At 42.9% G+C, this 16,793-nt stretch overlaps 1 pseudogene; it reads left to right on the top strand.

Annotated features, from left to right (window-relative positions):
• Positions 1-256: 256 nt before the first annotated feature.
• Positions 257-8,865, top strand: LOC136468922 (uncharacterized; annotated as a pseudogene).
• Positions 8,866-16,793: the final 7,928 nt, after the last annotated feature.

Here is a 16,793-nt window from a genome sequence, read left to right as displayed (position 1 = left end):
CGCCACAGAGCACATGCTGTACACGCGATGACGAGGGAAGAAGGAGCTCATCGGCGGCGTGTATGTGGACGACTTGATCATCACTGGAGCACGGGCGGAGGACATCGATGGCTTCAAGCGTGAGATGACTGCTCGTTTCAAAATGAGCGATCTTGGCGCACTCTCCTACTACCTCGACATTGAGGTGAGGCAGGGGAAGTAGCACATCTCCCTAGGCTAGCGCGCCTATGTGGAGAAGCTGCTGGAGCGCAGCGGTATGGTGGAGTGCAAGCCGTGCACAACTCCAATGGAGGAGCGCCTAAAGCTATCCAAGCACAGCATGACGGCGAAGGTGGATGCGACGCGCTACCGGAGCATCGTCGGCAGGCTGCGCTACCTCACGCATACTCGGCCGGACATCATATTCGTGGTCGGGTATGTCAGTCGCTTCATGGAGGGCCCACGCGAGGATCACTGGACAGCGGTGAAGAGGCTACATCGCTACGTCAAGGGAACGCTCGATCAAGCGATCATCTTCCCCAAGAGTGGCGGCAAGGGTGGGTTGCGGCTCACGGTCTTCAGTGCGGCACCCCCAAGGCAAAGCAAAGTGAGCCGGAGCTCACTGTTTTCAGCGATGCAGATATAGCAGGCGACATCGACGGGCGACGAAGCACCTCCGATGTGCTCGTCTTCCTTGGAGCGGCCCCCATTGCTTGGCAGTCGCTGAAGCAAAAGATCATGGCGCTGTCGACATGCGAGGCAGAGTATGTCACAGCAGCCACGGCGGCATGCCAGGATGTCTGGCTGTGCCGGCTGCTGGGCGAGCTGACCGGTGAGGAAACTCACCCGCCAGCTCTGATGTTGGACAACCAGCCCGTCATCGCCCTCGCCAAGAATCCTGTCCTCCACGACCGGAGCAAGCACATTGATATCAAGTTCCACTTTCTCCGGGACTGTATCGATGGAGGACAGATCATCATCGAGTTCGTCGAGACCGGCAGACAGCTCGCTAATATCCTCACCAAGTTACTCGGGCGCCTGCGGTTCATGGAGCCAAGGAAGATGATTGACATGGATGAGGTCAAGGTATCGGGTTAGCAACATGATTAGGGAAAGAATTGTAAGACATAATCTGCTGTTGATCTCTCTCTCTTTCTTGCTGCAGCAGAGTTGGCATTTGGTCAGCTCGTCTGTCCAGTCTCTACTGCTGTAGTAGTATGGCAATAGGTCACCTCTAATACATTGGTTAGTAGCTATTACATCAGTCATGTCTTGGTAGTGGGCTGATGTAAGCTTTGTACTGCTAGTACTAGGAGTAGTTGGTGTACCTTAGAAGTAAGTAGTTGGTGTACTCACCAACAACTATGTATCTAGTAGAGATACTAGCACTTGTATATATATCACACCTAAGGCAATGCAAAAAAGCAGTTCAGTTTGCCACATCCAGAAACAGAGCTTTTGACCAGCGCTGGGCTTATGCTGTGTGTGTGAGCTATTCTCAATACCTTCTTCTACCTCTAGCCATAGTGAGTGAATGTGCTAGTAAGCTTACTGCTTACCTGTGTAGGGCAGCCGAGGGACCAACCGATTACACAGCAAACTTTCCTGGATTCTCCTGGCAATCAAGTAGTATCACAATGGCTTTGTTTTGGAAACAAATCAGCTCTTGAGTAAGATGCATGGCAGGATCATGATGTACTTCACTGAACGATTGAACGACTGAACGTTGAGTTTTGCCGAATGTCAAAGCTACTTCTGAACAGGCGCATGTGTCTGCTCCACAAAAGCCGTATCGTGTGCTGTGGTCACAGACAGACAGGTTTGCATCGTCAATGGCCTCTTGCGACACGCGCGCGCGCACACACACACACACAGATACTTGTTTGGATTCGATGAGGATATGACCTTGGCAACAGAAGAAACGAAAATGCTCAAAGCTAATCAGGTTCATATGCTCTGCATCCAACCCATGGACTAGTGTTGATCATCTATGGGTCTCCATCGATCATTTCTGTTTTTCTTTAGCCACCTAGCTAAGACTAAGAGGTCAAGGGTGAGAGTAACAATAATCCACCCCAAGTCAAATGCACATGGAAGCTGGCCATGATAACACTACTTGACAACAACGTAAGCTGAATCACTAGATTGATTTCAGCCGCGGCACTACTTGAAGAGGACATGACCTCGACGGCAGGAGCTTAACCAACGAGAGGAGAGGCCCCTGGTCACGGCTAACAGGCTCCGGCTCCGTCTACTGTAATACTGTAGCAGCGATGTAGCCCGGAGCCGGCGGAGCTCCAAAACGTGGCTTCTCCGGCTCCTCTCTCCATTTCATTTTTTTCCTTGATTTTTGAAACAGCTTCTTGCTACAGTGTGGCTACAGTGTCACCAGATGTGGAGCCGGAGCCTCTGGAGCTGCGCCAAACGAGCCCTAGTGCAGTGTCACTGTTTGAATGTCTGATACAACGGCAGTGCATGGAACACTGCTCCTTCCTTTCGCTTACGTCGTGCTGCAGATTGGTCGGCTGTTGACCATGACCAACGTGGTGCTGCTTCTCTTCGACCCACATCAAGAAATTGATATAACAGCCGTGGTGGAAAGATTGGCTCTACTGATTTGGCAACACCACCACCGTCTAGGCAAAAGATAACACAAGTACTGTACATTCATGCGCCATGGACAGCAAAGTCGAATTGGCATCCTGATTTGCTAAAGCTTTTGGTTTAACTGTCTCATTGAAATTCTTTCGGCTAGCGCAATCAATCTGAATCCGGTGTTAGACACAATTTGCTGCTCCCATCTCTCTCTTGACTGGTCGGTACAACTGTCCTCGCCTGGTTTAGGAGATGGAACTGGTCGGCTCGGCTGATGGCTAAGCTAAGTCTTGTACCTTAGGAGTAGGTAGTTAGTATACTCACCAACAATTATGTACCTTAGGAGTAGGTAGTTGGTGTACTCACCAACAACCATGTACCTAGTAGAGGTACAACTAAAGTTGTATATATTCCATCCAAAGACAATGGAAAAACTCAGTTAGTTTGCCACATCCAGAAGCAGAGCTTTCGGCCAACGCTGGGCTTATGCTATGTGTGTGAGTTGTTCTCAATATCTTCTTCTACCTCTAGCCATAATGAGTGAGTGTGCTGGTGAGCTTACTGCTTACCTGTGCAGGGCAGCCGAGACACCAACATCCAGGACTATGTTTCTGTTCACAAAGAAGGGCGATGCATAACTTGTTGCCTTTTCCTTACTGTCTGTCCTCTGAATTCTTGGGAGATGGTAGCGTGCAGACTGGGATGAGAGTGTTAGATACAAGTACTAATTGGCTTGCTAAATTTGAGTGGGAGGCCAGTCCAACAATGGGAGCGAGGTTTCTGGCCTTGATGGATTTGTCAATTCTGATGGTTGCAGATAACAGACTTGTATGATTGACCACCTCATATCTCTGTCCAATCCAATCGTTGATTAGCATGTGGAATTTTAAGGTCGAGTAGTGATATCGTTTCTGTTGAAAGCTATGTCAAATGCTAGCCAATATTAGTAATATGTCTGATGCCAACTAATTATCGTAAATTCATCGTGGAACATTATTTTATGGTAATACCTTTTTCAGAGTCATAAATGTTTATATCGTTTTTTGACCCGAATATCAGTCACACACTCAACGTTCAGATAGAGAATCGGACTGCATTTGACACCAGGCCTACATGTCATGTTTCTCCGTGCAACCTCAGCTGGGCCCACTAAATCATAAGAAAAAATGGTGAGGCTAACATGTGGGCCTAGGGCAGCAAGCACGGTTCAAAGAAAAAAGGGTGGGTTTGTACTTTGTAAGAAAACAAGTCAATGGCCCTGAGTGTTGGGGGGTGGGGGGGGGGTTCTCTAAAATGGGTACGTCTTTTGTTGACTATTAGGTTTACATGTAATAAGCTATGCCTTGTTTACACTTTTAAGTCACAACAGCCAACAGGGCGCTGAAGACAGGGTCGTCTCTAGGGGTGGGCAAGAGGTGCGACCGGTGAGGGCCCATATTATATATGTATACATAGTAGATATATATAACCATTATAATAAAGTGTTTAAGGCCTATATATTTAGCACGTCAGCCTATGAGAGGCCAGCGTCTTTTCCTATTCTCGATGGACATAGTTTGTCTTTCTCGATATAATTTTCGAAGATTTTGCATCAACAAATGCTCGAAGATGTTTTTTTTTACAAAGCATTGAAGCATTATTGTTTTATTTGAGGTAATCATATAATAGTTATTTTATTGTTGTTTTCGTTTTTTGTTTATTACTATCGTTAACTTTTACAAACTAAACATACATTGTAATTTATTTTCTTCGTACTATATACCTCAGTTGTTATATTAAAAATTAGTTTAATGGGCCTTCACGATCATGTTTGCCCGAGGGTCTTTAAAATTATAGAGACGGCCCTGGCTGAAGAAAGGGCCCCTCCATTTCTTATATGCTGCCACATTTTATGAATGACTGAGAACCTCTATTAACATTAGTCTGCTTTGTCAAGACCAGGTTAAAAAATATCATATTAGCAAGTTGGAGCTATCTTTCACCCAGGGAAGATGGAACTATGAGCAGTGGGGTGGATTTGATCCTATGTCAACTAATAATGCAAAGCCTCCTGGTGTTGAGCTGTGGGCAGTTTTTGATCTTCCTTTGAGATTGATGCAACATGGAAGAACCTGACACATACACTCTCTGGCCTGTTCTGTGCATCCATCAACTTTTTAGTCCTCCACTGCATTTTCTGCTCCTCGTTGGGGATTTAAATTGAATGAAGGCAATTTGCGATATGGTACATTGCCTCGTGAAGCCGTGTGCACTGAGAATCTGACACCTTGGTTGAAACTTCTTCAATGTCGTGACAAAGCTGGGATAGCTTCTTTGCTGTACAGTCCTTCAATTTACAAAGGATATTACCATTCGCAAAAACTGAAACTGAGATCCTCCAAGTCACTTGGTATTATTCTTGATCAAACTCTGACTGTTGTGCTGCAACCAAATACTGTAAGTGGCGAAGGCGAACAGCTACATTCCAATCATGGTCAACTTCAGCCCAACTGGTCCATAAGACATCTTTTCAACAGAAAATTGTCAGGGAAATGCCTTGTTTTAACTCCAGAAGAATATTCATTGAGGTTGATAAAAGGCATTGTTGACAAAGTTAACAAATCTGGAAGTGATCTTTCTTTGAATAGTGAATTCTTTGTATTGTCTAATAGCCCAGACAAGTTGATCAAAGGCCAAAGTCACATAGAAATTCAATTTCTTTTTTTATATGAATATGATGCTAGTAACTACAGTGAGGAAATACCTTTGGATGTGGGCATAACATGGAAGGTTCCCCTGATATGGACTTGCACCCCGTCACCTTTTCATGCAAGCAGATTTCTTATGGGCAGTGGACATGAAAGAGGATCAATTGCTCTGTCGTTTATGTCCATTAATCTTCATAAGCAGATATCTGGCAGCCCAACTGACTGTTCATTAAAGGCAGTTATTTTCCAGGTTGTTCCATGGTATGTTAAGGTCTATTATCATAGCCTAGAAATATTTATAGATGGGAGCAGGAAGACTGTGTCAGAAGTAGTAGACAAGATTCATGTCACTCCTTCAGAAGACAAGCTTTTGCCTGGTACCCTGGAGATGCTATTAAGATTCCCTTGCAGTATGCAGCCGGGTACTCTGATATTGGATTTTGAGAAGGTATGCTCTGCTGCTTAAGTTACTTGAATGTACCTTCCCATTGGGTAGAATTTCACACATTTCTCAATTGGTCCTTCTGCCTGAATCTTCATTTGTTATTTGGCCCTTGAGCAGTCTTAATGCAATGATGTCCAGAAATAAACATTGCGGTTTTAGTTTGTGACAATGTTAACTGCACATGAAATTTCAGGGATTCCTGCATATAGATGAATATCCTCCTGATGCTAATCAAGGATTTGACATTCCTTCAGCTTTGGTTAGCTTTCCTGAGTTCAGTTCTGCTCGAAATTACCCTGAAATTGATCCAGTACTTGGATCTCCTTTACTAGAAAATTTCCAGGTAAACCCATCTGAGATGTCATTGAACTGATCAGTTGTCTAGTACTAGCTGATTTCCTTGCCATACATGAATATAAGTAAGTATTTGTGCTTCATTATCGTTGCAGTATGCCAATATCTCAGTGTTCTGCAGGAAGATAGTGTTGTGAAGTCGTATATAGAAGTATTGCTCGTTCCCCTGACAACTCCTGATTTCAGCATGTCATACAATGTCATCACCTTCACATGCACTGTCTTAGCTCTTTACTTTGGCTCATTATTGAATACTTTGAGACGAAGGATTGGGGAGGAAGAGAGGGAGTTGAACAAAACAGGTAAGCACAAATATTTATGTTGTTTGGTTTCTGTTTTCTGATGCCTCGTGTTACAGAAAAATGGTTACGTATTTCAGACTTCAGATGATAATTTGGTTGATGCCTTGATGGTATTCTTCCCTTTTACCTGAAATGTAAATCTAGTACTCTATACTCCAGGACAATATTAACGTAGACATCAGGGGATGGTTCATGGTTGATGTCATTTCTTCTTTGGGATCTAAAATTTAAAACCAGTATTCTTCTAGGGTCATTAAGACATCAAATTTTGTATGAGTTAGTATAGGTTGATGTGTATGGTACCACACAGCTTGTGCTCTAGTATAACAGCTATATTCAATGCAGAAGAAACTTTGTTTTTGTTGTGCAGTCACCATGCCTGCTCTTTTTTTCTCGAACAACCATGCCTGCTCTTCGAGAGAGAATCAGAGAAAAAGTTGTTTCTTCAAAATTTGATGTAAAGAAATGGAATGCAGCTTCAGATGTTGAAAGAATTGAATAATCAACATTTTTTTTGTTCGACTTACAATTTCCAACCCTACCTTGAAGCAAGTTACAGTGTTACACCCTAACAAGATTACTTGAACACAATGTGACTGTTTCCTTGCTCTAGGTTTAGCTGGTCGTGTTTCTGCTGTGCTGTGCAGTGGTCATACTGACGAAGTGGCAACTCTTAGCAAGCATCCTTTGTAGGAAATTTGTTGATGAATTGTTCTAGGAAAAAAATAGATGTACTGGCTAAAAGGAGACAATACTTGGTTTGAAGAAAGTATTGTTCAAAACAGGTTCGGAACTTTTTGTTTCTTGGACCAATTAGATTTGCACCTTCAAAAAGGATTTGGATGTCATGGACTCCTCTATGGTGTAATTTTTCATATGGCTTGCGGTACTTGACCGTTGTTGGACTGCAGACAGATTGGCAAAGAGGGGGTTGCCATTTCTGGCGTCTTGCCCACTTTGTTCAACCATCTGTTGATCTGTGTGGTTGCAAGTACAGTATGGCTTACTGTATTCCAGAGAATTAGCCTGCAGGCTCTAACACCACAACCTGATGCCACTACTGTGGCTGGTCGAACCGGGTTATCAAGAGAGTGGATAAAGAGCACTGAGGAGGCCTCGATTGTTTGATCATTTTAATAACATGGGAAATAAGGAAACACTGTAATGATTGCGGTTTCAACAATGCTACCCTGAACATATCCTTGGTAGTGCGGACAGTAGAAGCGGAGGGAGTTCTATGGTGCAAGGCTGGGACTGATGGCCTCCAGAGCCTTTTCTTGTGTGTGTCCTTGCCTTTTGGTCATCTGATCTATTTGATGGTGTCGTATTTGATCTCAGTGTTCTAGGGGATGTGGATTTTGGGTGTTTAGCCTGTTTGGTGTTATACATTTGGCTTTCCTCTTAATGAAATGACACATCCCTCTCCTACATGGTTCTAGAAAAAATAACTATGCACACTTTTATAAATGTGCTATTTTCGATATTAAACAGGTCTCCAAGATAGAAATTTCACTGCTTGATCTTTTAACAGTATGCTACTAGGCACAGTCACAAAGTTCCTGGGTCCATGGGGGGAAGGAACAGGGTCGAGGAACATGGTGCACTACTTGCTAGAGGTTTTCATAAGACAGGGATGAAATTGTTCCTGAATTCCTAGGACAGGGACGATTTCCTGGGACGAGGTTGACCTGTTTTCTGATACTACTAAGAACTGCCTTTCTATACATGAAGATAAAATAGTATTTGGTTGTATTTTTTAAAACTTTGGTTGTTAGGAGTGGGACTTTTGTTAAGTGAACCCTTGGCACTAGTTTCGTTGTGAAATTCCTTGTATTTTCTGAACTGATCTTAGCATATTTTTCTGCAAACTATTTCACATATTTTATATAAATATTTACTTCCTATTTCACCCCTATTGTGATGTACTCCCTCGGTTCCAAACTATAAGTCGTTCTGGCTTTTCTGGATATATAGATTTTACTGTGTATCTAGACAAAGTGTATATATAGGTACATAACAAAAGCTATGCACCTAGAAAAGCCATAACAATTTACAGTTTGGAACGGAGGAAGTATATGTAGTATTGGCTTCTGAATTTCTTCACAAATGTTGTTGGTATTTTATTTTCCTGAAAAAAAAAACATCAACAGCAGATTGCTTCTTACAAGTATCAATTCTGTCACAGCCACAAGGCATGGGCTCATTCCTGCTAACTAAGCTTTTTTTTTTTGAAAACGCAGGGGAGCTGCGTTTCATTGTATTATAGAGATGAAAAATAGGTTGGGTCCCCAACAGGATCCTTACTCATACGGGGACCAGATATGAGTGAGGCGATTACACAGAGTCATGGTTTAAATTGCTAACTAAGTTAAGGGGGCAGAAGGTGGATCCAACAGAGTCAGGGTCTTCATCTGAATCGACTGGATCAAAGAAGCTGCTATTCAAGGTTGTATTTGTTGCAGTAGCTGCAGTTCTATTTCACTATTTCTCAAACAACAGTTGAGACTTCATCGGTATCTAAAATTTCGGGCTACTTTGGACTGTGGAGCCACGGCGGTAGATTGTACCATGTTGTGTAGCATATGTATTGTCTGCCTGTTGTCATCCTAGATTCTTGAAAGCAGAGCTTGCTGCCCCTTGATTGCCCCAGGTTCATTTTTTTTTTCAGGAACCCACTACAATTTTTACATTGATCTAAGTATCTAACCACCACATGCAGCAGCATCTGTGCACTGTGCTTGAGCTTTATTCAGCTTGAATTGCTAGTAGTCCAGATAGATTTTTTTTCCTGGAGTAGAATGTATTCCATACGATCACTTGCGGTGTGTTTGGTTTGGGGAATGAGGTGGTCCATCATCTTCTCACTCCTCACTTTTTCTATTTGGTTTGTGGAATGAAATAAGTTGATCCATTACCACCTCATTCCTCACAAGCTAACAATTAGTATATGTATGAGAATTGAGTTGATTCCACCAAAATTCATAGGATGAACTCATGATGCATCACCTCATGAAGCATGGGGTGACTCCACGAACCAAACACACCAGTGTCAGATTTGTTGGTCTTACAAACAAAAAGTATCTAACCACTACATGCAGCAGCAAAGAGCCCCCGACCCACACACAAAAAAATGGTCTGATCACTCCAATGTTTTTTTAATCATTTTGATTTTATGGAATGTGAAATCACATCCTATGTTAGAAGAATATACTAATAAATAGAATTTTCTATATCTGCCTCTAATATTTTTTTTGACCGAATCAGCAGGGGAGCCCCCTACCTATATTTTTTTTCTTTTTCAATTAATTGAAAGAATGTATAATTACAACAGGGTGGGGAGAGGGTAAAAAGGTAGAAGAAAAGGGTACAAAGTACAAGGCAACTAGGCCCAAAATAAAAAGAGGGAGTACATCGGTTATAGCTATCTCTCCATAAACTAAGTTGGGGTTGGATGGCAGCCTTGGCCTTTGTACACACATGACCAAGTTCATCTCTGAATCTCCTCTTCCATGTATAGATATTTGCTTGCTCATTGTCAAAGACAACACCATTCCTGGTAAGCTAGATGATCCAACATGCAGTTATAAATATTTCTCTAAAAATCTTACTTCCAAAAGTTTCCCGGGCTTCGAGCACCATGTCAAAGGGTTCAAGGTCTAGGTTCCAAATGATGGGTATTGTATCCCAGCACAATTGACTGAAGGGGCATTCAAAGAACAGATGCCAACTTGTTTCTTCGTGCCATGAATTGCACAAGACGCAGCTATAATCCTCAAGATGCATATTTTTCCTTCTCAAAAGATTCCTAGTGTTTAGTCTGTCTCTAATTAGTAACCAGAAGAAGAACTTGTGTTTTCCTAGGTCACTAGAAGCCCATAGCCAAGTGAAAAGAGGTGAGGCTTCAGTGTGGCCTATCAGAATGTTATATGCTTTACTGCTGCTGAACCTGGAGGGGCCCCAAGAATAATTCCATGTGTCATTACAGTGATCATCCAAATTCAACTCATTTATAATATTTTCCAACGGCTAACTGATCTGCAGCTTATTGTGAAAGAGGTAAACTGAAAGGCCTGCTAGCATCCTGTTCAACAAAGTACTGAATGGAGCATTTAGGTTTTTTGGTGAAGGAGAACAGTTGAGGAAATCGATCTTTCAGGATCAGTGCTTCATCTGTCCATGGGTCTGTCCATAAGAGCACACTATCACCTTTACCTGGTTTACATGTAGCAAATGTTTGGAAACTTTTGTGCAAACTGAGGATTTCCTTCCACCAGAATGAACCAACAGGGCTTGTTATATTTCTTAGGACTCAATCGAGTCAAGTTCACCAGAGCGGGTATATAGAATAGGAATACATGTTCAAGATTTACAGAGAGGCAGAGAAAAGGGGAGTGAGAGGTAGCAGACCATCGAAGGCCGTAGTGGTCGAAGCACCGGCCGGGATCTCGTTGGCGGACGCCATCTGCGCGCCGGCAGCGATGTTCGGTGGAGAGAGAGGAGTCGGTGCAGTGGTGTCCTTGGCGGCGGCATGTGCGTCGGGGTGGCGTTGCCGGTGTCGGTGGTGCTTCCCGTCGCTGGCAGCGCCCCTTCTCAAGATCGGGTTAGGGTTAGGATGTCGGTGGGGTGACTGGCGGCGCGGTCAACCTCGTACTGCGAGCCCCGGCCCCCACCTTTCCTTTATAGCGCTGTGCGACGGGGGCCCACCAACCATGTAGGGTTGGGCGTCCCCGATTAGGGCGCGAGAACAAGGCCCAAAAGGCCGTTGGGCCTAACTGGTGGGAGATCAAACCTAACATTCTCCCCCTTGATCTCTCATCTATTCTTCGTTCTTTAATTTCATACTCAAAACTTTCAATTCATATTTTTTCTTGCTTCCATCCTATTTCATCACAGATTAGTGCATAGAACTGTCCCATCGTCACAGCAATTAGTGTCGTTAGACTAACAGCCACAATACACTTCTCCATTTTGAAATGTAAACTTTCTTTGGGCCCTTCGTATGTTCGGGAATCATAGGCTTTACCTTAAACCCATGCCGGCTACGTGTTCTCTGAACACGTTGGGTGGTAAGCCCTTTGTGAGCAGATCCGCGAGCATTTTCTCTGTACTTATATGCTCAAGATTTATTATATGATCCCGAACTTTATCTTTCACAACATAGTACTTTATGTCAATGTGTTTGGCAGCACCACTTGACCTATTGTTGTGAGCGTACTATACCGCTGGATTGTTATCACAATACAATCTCAGTGGTTCATTTATATCATCAATCACTTTCAATCTGAGTATGAATTTCTTCAGCCAATTCACCTGTCCCGTTACCTCATAGCATGCTACAAACTCGGCATACATTGTCGAGGATGTAGTTACGATTTGTTTGGAGCTTTTCCACAATATAGCCCCTCCTGCGAGAGTAAATACATATCCTGGTGTGGATTTTCTTTCATCTCCCGCATAATCAGAATCTGAATACCCCTCTATCTGCAGGGAATCAGATCTTCTATACGTAAGCATGAGGCCTTTCGTACCCTGCAAATAACGCAGGACTTTCTTCACTAATTTCCAATGTTTAATTCCTGGATTCTTTTGATATCTGCCAAGTAACTCGGTAACAAAAGCTAAGTCAGGGCGTGTACATACTTGAGCATATTGTAAACTTCCAACAGCTGAAGCATACGGTACCGCTTTCATTCGGTCAATTTCATATTGGTTCTTGGGACACTGATGTTCCACAAACCTATCGCCCTTGACTATAGGAGCAGGTGAAGGACTACACGTATGCATACTAAATTTCTTCAGGACCTTTTCTATGTATACCTTTTGCGATAATCCTAGAACCTCTTTTCTCCTGTCTCGATGAATCTCTATTTCCAAAACGAACGAGGCCTCACCAAGATCTTTCATATCAAAGTTTGAGGACAAGAATTTCTTCGTTTCCATTAGTAGATTGATATCACTACTAGCAAGCAAGATATCATCCACATACAAAATTAGGAATATATACTTTCCATTCTTGAACTTTGCATAAACGTAATTGTCCTCAACATTTTCTTCAAACCCAAAATCTTTTATCGTTCTATCAAACTTCAAATACCACTGTCTTGAAGCTTGCTTCAATCCGTAGATTGATTTCTTCAGGCGGCATCCTATATTTTCTTTTCCTTTTACAACAAAACCTTTCGGTTGTGCCATATAAACATTTTCTTTCAAATCCCCGTTTAGGAAAGCCGTCTTTACATCCATTTGATGTAACTCCAAATCATAGTGGGCTATAAGTGCCATTATAATTCTGAAGGAATCTTTACATGAGACTGGAGAAAACGTCTCATTGTAATCAATCCCTTCTCTTTGCGTGAAGCCTTTCGCCACAAGTCACGCTTTAAATCTTTCTATATTTTCTTGGGAGTCATATTTCGTTTTGTAGACCCATTTACAGCCTACTGTTTTGGCTCCTTTAGGAATATTTTCTAAGTCCCAAACTTTATTGGTACTCATTGATTTCAATTCATCTTCCATGGCCTTAAGCCACTCTGATGAGCGGTCGCTTCTCATGGCTTCTTCAAATGAGGTGGGATCATCCCCCATCTAACATTCTTCTGTTTCATAAACTTCATAGTCATCAGTAATAGCTGATCTTCTTATTCTTTGAGACCTTCTAGGTGCCTCCGGCACTTGTTCCACATTGGGTTGTTGTTGTTCTTCCTCATGTGCAACATTTGGTTCTATAGGTTTCTCAAGGATAGGTTCCTCAAGGACAGGTTCCTCATGTTCATTCATTGTCGCCACGGGAGAACTTGCAATAGGTGTTGGCACTATAGTGTCCTGCACTATCGGTGCAACAGCGGCAGGTAGCGTGAAGAATGGTTCTTCAACCATCGGAGTGGGTACATGTACCCGCTTCTCCTGTAGGCTGATTTCTCGTGCTACCATGCTCCCCCTGATCATGTTATCCTCCAAGAACACAGCGTGTCTTGTTTATACAATCTTTGTATGTCTGTCAGGACAATAGAAACGATATCCTTTCGATCTTTCTGGATAGCCAATAAAATGGCAGCTGACTGTCTTGGAGTCTAACTTTCCTATGTTTGGGTTAAACACTTTTGCCTCAGCTGGATAGCCCCACACACGCAAATGGTTAAGTGAGGGTTACCTTTCTATCTATAATTCATACGGTGTTTTAGGCACCGATGTACTTGGTACTCGATTAAGTATGTGAATGGTGGTTTTCAGTGCCTCCATCCATAAACTAATCGGTAATGTGGAGTAACTCATCATGCTTCTTACCATATCCATTAAGGTACGGTTACGTCTTTCAGCCACTCCATTCTGCTGAGGCTCCCCCGGTGTGGAGTACTGAGCAACTATGCCATTTTCCTGTAGGAACCTTGCAAATGGTCCAGGAATTTGGCCATATGGGGTATGTCGCCTATAGTACTCGCCACCTCGGTCTGATCGTACTATCTTAATTTTCTTATTGTGCTGATTTTCAACTTCAGCTTTAAATATTTTGAATTTGTCCAATGCTTCCGATCTTTCTTTAATTGGATAAATATTGCCATAACGAGAGTAGTCGTCTGTGAATGTTATAAACAAGTCATAACCATCCACACTTTTAACAGGAAAAGGACCACATATGTCTATGTGGATTATTTCTAAAATTCCTGTGCTTCGTTTGGCATCTTTCTTAATTTTTTTGACATACTTTCCTTTGATACAATCAACACATTGTTCTAAATCTGAAAATTCTAAGTGCGGGAGAATTGATTCCTTAACCAATCGTTATATTCTCTCCCTCGAAATATGGCCCAAGCGACAATGCCATAATTTCGAAGAGACAGTATCAATTCTCTTCCGCTTCTTAGTTACATTCACAGATGGGGAATCATTTACATTCTCATCGCATACATTGTTCGCATTCTCAGCAAGAGATAATAAATAAAGCTTGTCTTGTCGGAAGGCAAGACCAACACATTTATTATCAACCAGTATCTTACACTTGCCATCACCAAAATGGCAATCAATTCCATCATCATCAAGTTTCGAAACGCTTATCAAATTTCTACGTAAAGATGGAACATAAAGTACTTCTTTAAATCTAAGTACAAAACCATTATTCAATTCTAAAGAAAAAACTCCAATGGCTTCAACATTGGCTTGCACTCTATTTGCAACTTTAATCGTTCTTTCTCCTCTTTGCAAGGTTCTCGTCCCACTTAACCCCTGTAAGGAATTTGCAACATGAGTAGTTGCACCTGAATCAATCCACCAAGTGGATTTATCATAACATAAATATAAGGATTCATCTACAAATGTAATAAATTCATCACCTTTCTTTAGCAGAGATTTCAGGAAATCTGGACAATCCCTCTTGTAGTGTCCCTTCTTGAAGCAGTGCTTGCACTGATCTTTTTTAGCTCCACCATACTGCTGATTCTCAGAATCCTAGGGTTTCTTTCCCTGTAAATTGGAGGAAGAGGCCTTATCCCACTTAGGTTTCCCTTGTGGTTTAGAATTCTTGCCATTAAAGTTCTTTCTTTTTCTTTTGTTATCCTTCACAAAATGAGCGGATTCACCTTGTGAGGACTTAATCCTCTCCTCTTCTTGAGCACACATTGAGATGAGTCTTTCTATGCCCTATCTTTCAGGCTGCATATTATAATTCACAATGAAGGTGTCATATTCTTTTGGCAAAGAAGCAAAAATCAAATAAATCAGGAAATCTTCCTCCTTCAAATTCATTTCCTTTAGCTTATAGATGTCGTAGTGTTCATCTTCAAAATGTGCTCTCTTATGCTACCACCAGTGAATTTCTCATTCACAAGCTTCTTAATCAGTGAACTTGCTGTGGTCTTGGTAGACCCAGTAAACTGACTCTTGATTTTCTTAAGATATTCTTTAGCAGTAGCACATTCAGGGATTGAGCCCCTTATCCGTTCTTCTATGGTGGCCTTGGCCACCAACAGGCACTTGCGGTTGGAGAGAGTCCATTGCCTATGTTCAAGGTCATATTTCATTCTTATTTCAGCATGATCACGCTTTCGAGCAGTGAAATCAGCGTCAGATTCATTGTCACCTCTCACCGGGTCCTCTGGCTCAGTAGGACACGGTGAGGTGATGGCAAAATCGACCCCTCCTAATGCAAGTTCCAATTCATACTTCTCCCGCCACACACGGTGATTGGTCCCATTGAGTGTCGGGGTGTTGGCAATGTTCACAATGCATTTGCCTCCTGAAATCACACCAGAGTGAGTAAGAAACATTTATACATAAAATTTCATGCTTTTAACTCAACGTTGATCAAATTAAAACTTATAATTCATCCATGCAAAACATTTTACATCACCGTTGGGCAGAAGTAAAATTAATGCACAATTTCTCATGGATCAGAAATTATAATATTGTTATTAACAACGTTAGTCAGAAAATAACAATATCATAATCGCATCAAAATTATCAGAAATTCATCACTTCTCTTAAAATTAAATTATCCCGTTGGTTCAAATTTAATCAAAAGAGAACGAAAACTATCATGCACAGTGGAAACATTAATAATCTTTTTATATTATTATTTTCTAGAAACACTAAAAAATTCACTGTTTTCTGAGCAAAATATCGTTGGATAAAATTTGCACAGAAAAATTGTATCAAAATCATTCAAATTCATCAAAAAATATGCATTAAAATTGCTCCTGGAAAATAATAACAAAATTTTTCTTCTTTCATTTCAGCCCAGTGCGGCCCAAGACGGCAAAATCCGGCTCGGCCCAATCCTCCGCGCGCGCGCAGGCCGCACCCAGGCCGCAACCTGGGCCTGACCGGCAAAGTGTCGCGCGCGCTCGCGCCCGCCTAGGCCGGCGACGGCCCGAGCATCCGTGGCCGTTGGTTCTGATCGGACGATCGCGCGCCGTCTTCGGGCGAACAAAAACGGCCTCTGGCCGCGTCCTCCTGAACCCTAGAGCCATTCGCTCGCTGCTTCTCTCTCTTCTTCGCCGCGCTCTCTCTTCTCTCTTCAGCCGCAGCAGCGAGGAGAGCGCAACCGAAGGCGGAGGAGCGGGCGATCCTTGGCGCCATCGCCGGCCCCCTCACCAGCGTGCGTGCTCCCCAACGGGTGAGCACACCGCCGTCGAGCGGCCTGGCCGCGGCGCCCCTTGGCTGAGCCCAGCGAGCAGCGCCCCGAATCGGCTCTTCTTCTCCCACGCTGGCGAGAAGCCGGTTCGGCTCTTCTTCTCCCGCGCCGGCGAAGGTGAGTCCACCCCCTTTTTACCTTCTTCCCCGTCCTTTCTCTCTTCTGGGATTAACCCGTGGTAGGGATGGGGAAAAATTAGGGTTAGGGTTCGATTTTGCCGATTCGGTTTTCTGTACTTTCGATTTCTTTTCTTTTTCATTCATCCGAATGGGAAACTAGGGTTAGGGTTAGTGTTCCGACCCTTC

Source organism: Miscanthus floridulus, chromosome 8, assembly GCF_019320115.1.
Source record: "Miscanthus floridulus cultivar M001 chromosome 8, ASM1932011v1, whole genome shotgun sequence".
In the NCBI taxonomy this organism is placed as follows: domain Eukaryota; kingdom Viridiplantae; phylum Streptophyta; class Magnoliopsida; order Poales; family Poaceae; genus Miscanthus; species Miscanthus floridulus.
Note: the sequence above shows the minus strand (reverse complement) of the source record. Positions and strands in the feature narration are given on the sequence as shown.